Source organism: Cyprinus carpio, chromosome A8 (assembly GCF_018340385.1).
Source record: "Cyprinus carpio isolate SPL01 chromosome A8, ASM1834038v1, whole genome shotgun sequence".
Taxonomy (NCBI): Eukaryota; Metazoa; Chordata; class Actinopteri; order Cypriniformes; family Cyprinidae; genus Cyprinus; species Cyprinus carpio.
The window spans coordinates 5,701,112-5,706,544 of record NC_056579.1 but is presented as its reverse complement, the minus strand read 5'-3'; the positions used below and the strand labels follow the sequence as shown (position 1 = coordinate 5,706,544).

Below are 5,433 nucleotides of genomic sequence, written 5' to 3'. Positions count from 1 at the left end.
GCCGAAAAATTCCAACAAAAAACTTGTTTGCAGAGGCAGGTGTGCAAAATGTAGTAAATGAGCATTTCTGATAATTATTATAATGATTTCTTGATTATTTTATCCCTGCAAAACAAATGCTAGCATTGGCTTGCCTCATTTATCATCAGTTTAGTTGCTAGGAGACTTCTTTGTCAAGCTTGTAAAGCATTGCCACTTGTGGAACACCTGTATGGTTTTAAGTCAGAGATATCCTGCAGGAATATCCCACAATATGACATCAAAAAGAAAGCTGAATTAGTTGAGGGAAAAAAATAATGTAGCATCATTTGTGTGTTTGAAACTAAAACAATTTCAGAAAAACCCCTGGAAAATAATAAAAAAATCTCGTAAAAACACAGTCATTTTTCCATAATTAAAGTAATAATTACAGTAATTTCAAATAATTACTTTAATATCAAAACATTAAAAAGTAATATTTAAAAGACCATAGAGGTGTTCCATCACATTTATTACTTAACATTGAAATTTTACATTCTCTCATTTTTGTGCACAATTTTAACAGAATCACAATGTAGCAGGATGCAAATTGAGTAATTTCCAAAAACGGTATACACAATATTTACTGTAACTTTTATACCATTAACATTTTATCACATAACTGAATAATTTTAAGTACAAAGATTATTAACAAAAACATTGAAATAAAAATAAATGAAAGCTAAATAGAAATAAACAACAAAACAAATTAATAATGCACAAAAAAAAAAAACTAAAACTTAAAAATAAAACGAAAACTAAATATATAAATGCTAATCCAAACAATTATTTAATACTAACTGTATATATACACAATACTAAAATAACCCTGCTAATTACAGAGACATAACTGAGATTTTTAAGTGTACCTTAAGTGTCCAAATCCTTTTATGGACTATTCACATTCACATAAAACTGCGAAACATATTCTACTCTAGTACATGAATGTGAATAGCAGGTCTAGTCTAATGGTGCAGACTTTTAAAGGCAAGTCTCTTGAGTCCTGGAGTAAAGTCACTGCTACAGTATGAAGTAATCATACTTGCATATGGCCTTAGTTCACAAAATAATCAAACTTCTAAAAATCTTTGAAAAAAGTTTCCACTCCAAAGTTTAGTCTTCAGAGTTTAAAACAGAGAGATATCACCAGCACAAACTTTCCAAACCGGCCTCAAAAGAGCTTTTGAAGAATGCTTGTGGCCACTGAAAAACTGTCTTCAGAGCGCAGATGGTGGAGAGTGAGATGGCCACTTGTTTGCATTCCCCGTCGACGCCTGCGCCGCTCGAAGAAAGAAAATCAATCAGTGAGACAGACTCATCCACCTCTCAAACACTCCAGCACACTCTCACCTGTCACATCATGTATCCAACACAACTGACAGGCCTGGCCGGCTGCGCACGCACACACGCACACAGACACACACACCCACACACACACACACACACACACACACACACACACACACACACCTGATACTGCACTCGCTCCATTCAGTCTCTTCTCTGGAGTTTCATCCTTTTAGTGCCTCTCTCTTCAAACCATTTATCAGTACTTTATGTGTTTTTGAAGAAGAAAAAGGGAATATTCGAATCAGTCCATGTTTGAAATTCAAGCAAGCCTGAAAGGAACACAAAAAAACAGAAATGTGCCTCAACAATGAGGCTGCTAAATGAACACACACACACAAAGTTGTTAAAACACAAATTTAAACACAAAGACACATTCTCGCTATATTCAATAGCCTGTTTAAATATGTATTCAGGCTCCTCTGCTGCCTCTCTCATGTTTTATTGAGAGATTCAGGCGATGTGGGGGTTTGGAAGGAAACCCTCCCATTCAGGATTAAGTTTAAAGCTGTAAACCCACCTTCATCCCTTCATCATGACTTCAGGCTCAGAGCTGCCGCATTCATAACCTCACAACACATTCATAAAGCCAGTTTGGCACCTGTCATATACCATCAAAGAGATAAGCATTAGCATGGGAAGATAAGATAACAGTTTTGTAATAATATTCACTTTTATAGTGAATGAATGCAAATATACGACAATATGTTAAAAATAAAAAAATGACGTCATTTACTCATTTACCCACATGTTGCTGCAAACCAGTCTTTCTGACTTCCATGCAGTTTTGGGGGAAGTTAATTTTGAAACTTTTCCACAAATTTAGCCCAGTGTCTTTATTATTAACTAAAACTATTAAAAATGGTTTTGTTATTTGGATCTGGTGACTATGCAGGCCATGGGAGATGCTCACCTTCACTTGCTTGTTAATCAAACCATTCTGTCACCAGTCTTGCATGTATTGGTGCATTATCGACCTGGCCACTGTTCCACAAGAGGATTGGCTCTGGCCACTGTGTAGGACTTATATCTGTCATTCCCAAGACAAATGGATGCTCTACTGACCACAGAAGGAGGCCCTACAAATTATTGTGATCTAAAACCAGGTGTTTCAGTTTCATTGTCCAACCCCTCTACATGTACATATGTAGTTAAGGTAGTTACCCAAAATGTAATTAAAAAGTTATTATTTTTACAGCTTTGTGTGAGGAACAAACCTAAATTTTAAATCCCTTTCCTATACCACATCCCTCAAATCTCAACACCCAAAACACAACAAGCCTAGTGAAGTTAGACTTCAGGAAACCCAATGATATGAACATTAAACTTGGTGCAATATGTCTCAATGTATTGTACATGCTAATGCAAACGGTGCCAAACTTCATTTCATCTTGGTCTGCTTCCATGTTTGGCCAACATACACATTTTTTTATTGCTCAGAAGTTATTATGTGCAAACTATCACGTCTTTGAAGGTGTGCACAACATATGCTGATTACAAACTGAGAATCATGTAGGAGGTATAGGCGTAAAATATCTCAATCCATCTGTGGGAACAAAGGAAAAAAAAAAACTCCATGTAACACATCCATATAACACTTCATGAACAAACCTGGATTCATAAGAAACTGGCAGAAAGTTGTCAGTTGTAGAGTGTATAAGATACACAAACAGACTCTGACCTCTTGCATGTCCTGACATGTCACTGAGTTCATGAATATGAAGCTGCCTTTGTGAAATTTATTCAAGCCTAATGTGCATCTGATATTTGTTGAGCGAGTTGTGCATTACATAACACCCTCCAAACGGCACAGCCTCAGAGACTTCTGGAGATATGAGATCTGCAGAATTAAAGGGGCAAACGTTATTTTATTTTGATTCTTCTAATCACACAAGTCTCAAAGGGGACTGCTGCATTAAATATGTGAGTGGAGCTATTCAGATCAATATGGAAGGTCATCTCCACCTACATTACTTGTGTAACCAGACTTTTGACCTTACATTCACTACGGTTCCAGAGTTTAGGGTCGGAAAGATTTTTAAATATTTTTAAAACAAGTCTCTTATACTCACCAAGGCTGCACTTATTTAATAAAAAATACAATAATAACAGAAATACTGTGAAAATATTATTACCATTTGAGATAAATGTTAATACATTTCAAAATTAAATTTATTCCTGTGATGGCAAAGCTGAATTTTCAGCTGTCATTATGGGGCTGGGATGTAATGTCAATCTATTAATCAAATATCTAATTTTACTTTTAGATCAAAAAATGATGCTTTATAAACCCTGTAGGAAATTCCAGAGGGACCCCATTGTGTGGAAATGCTTAATCCCTTTTAAGTTCTAGGATTAAAAACTGGACAGTATTATTATTAATATATTGGGATTTCTTTGTGTACTGCAGATATTGTCTGCTCTAATAATAAATTGCTTCTTATATGCCTAATTTGTAATTCGCTCTGGATAAAAGCATCTGCTAAATGAGTAAATGCAAATGGCATGCACTGAAACATACAATACCGGTTTGAAATAATTCAGATATTTAATATAATGTTTCTGAAAGAAGGCTCTTATACTCACTAAGGCTGCATTTATTTGATCAAAAATAAATTACTATTCAAAAACAGTAATATTGTGAAAAAATACCTCTGTATTCACATCAAATCACAATCTATTATCAAGTTATCCTCAGATATTTATAACTTTCCACACATTCCACTTTCTCACCTTTGATAGCCTGGGAAGAATGTGTTTCTGTTCTCAAGTCGATAATCATATCTTTTTAGATCTTAGATACATTCAGTTGCAAGCATCATCATATACCATTTCACAAAATCCATGTTTCATTATTTTCCAGTAGACTCACGATAACTGTATCATCTGCAAACATTAGAAAATACCTATTGTGTGTTTACTTATACAATTATTTTTATAGTATTATATATAATATATAATATAATATATCATAAAGGAGACAAAGCACAGCATTAAGGAGTTCCTGTAGATATCAAGGGGGCTGAAAAAATATCATTGACTCTCACTCTCAGAAAAAAAAAAAAAAAAAAAAATCTAAGACCCAATCCACTAAATTAAAATCAAGACCAAAATTAGTAATTAAGTTATTAGAAATATCTATTAAAAAAATCTACAAACACACTTAACATGTGTTTTGCTATCTTCCATTTGCTTTCATACCAAATTTACTACATACCATATTTCCCAGTAATAATATAATAAATAATTATATAAATAAATAATAAATAAATAAATAATTATTTAAATAATATTTTAAAATAATAAATAATAATTTCAAAGCATTTTATGTTTTGGTTTTTGTGCATCCAAAATTTTCCGTTTCGGCCCAGAATTTTCATTTCGGTGAATCCCTAATTCTAAATGACTTTTTTTAAATGTATTTTTGATCAAATAAATGCAGCCTTTGAACTTCTTTTACAAAAAAAAAAAAAAAAAAAAAAAAAAAAGTACTTTTTCCAAACTTTTGACCGGTAGTGTATGAATCGCAATGCTTGTCGTATTTGAACATTGTCTTGTTGTCATATTGTCAGGCAGCATACCCAGCCTAACCAATTCCTGGAAGTAAGCAGATCTCAACCAATCAGATTGTAACTGCAGATTTCAGCCAGCTCTTGCATTTTCATGCGAAACCAGCTCTCTGCCCGTAAACCTCCCCTATTTTCACAAGCGCAAGTGAGAACACGGTCACATGGACCCCGACGACTCTGACTTCTTGACCTTCTGTTCAGGCTGTGTAAGAACAGAGGACGTTGTTCTGTTAATGGCACAGCGTCTTAATGTTCTATTCCCTCAGACATGTTCAGTGACTACTCAAAGGCAACAATCAAACCATTATCCTTCCATCTGCAGATAAGAGACAAACAGAGTGAGACACACAGGTGGAGAGTGAGAGAGAACGTGGGTTGAGCTGTCAGTCACTGATTAGCTGCTGGATGGGAACCGGGAGGAAATAAGGAGAGAGAGAGACAGACAGTGAGAGAAATAAGCATCAATGACCTTTCAGCGACAGCTTTTACTCTTCCTCAG

At 34.6% G+C, this 5,433-nt stretch overlaps 1 long non-coding RNA gene across 1 annotated transcript in view; it reads right to left on the bottom strand.

Moving 5' to 3' along the window:
• Nucleotides 1-777: 777 nt before the first annotated feature.
• LOC122145903 overlaps nt 778-5,433 on the bottom strand; it is a 10,798-nt gene continuing 6,142 nt past the window's right edge. Inside the window, exons 3-5 of the long non-coding RNA XR_006160626.1 lie at nt 1,886-1,966; nt 1,489-1,637; nt 778-1,292 (exon numbers count right to left, since the gene is read on the bottom strand). This is a non-coding gene — a long non-coding RNA (uncharacterized LOC122145903). The remainder of the gene's footprint in view (nt 1,293-1,488; nt 1,638-1,885; nt 1,967-5,433) is intronic.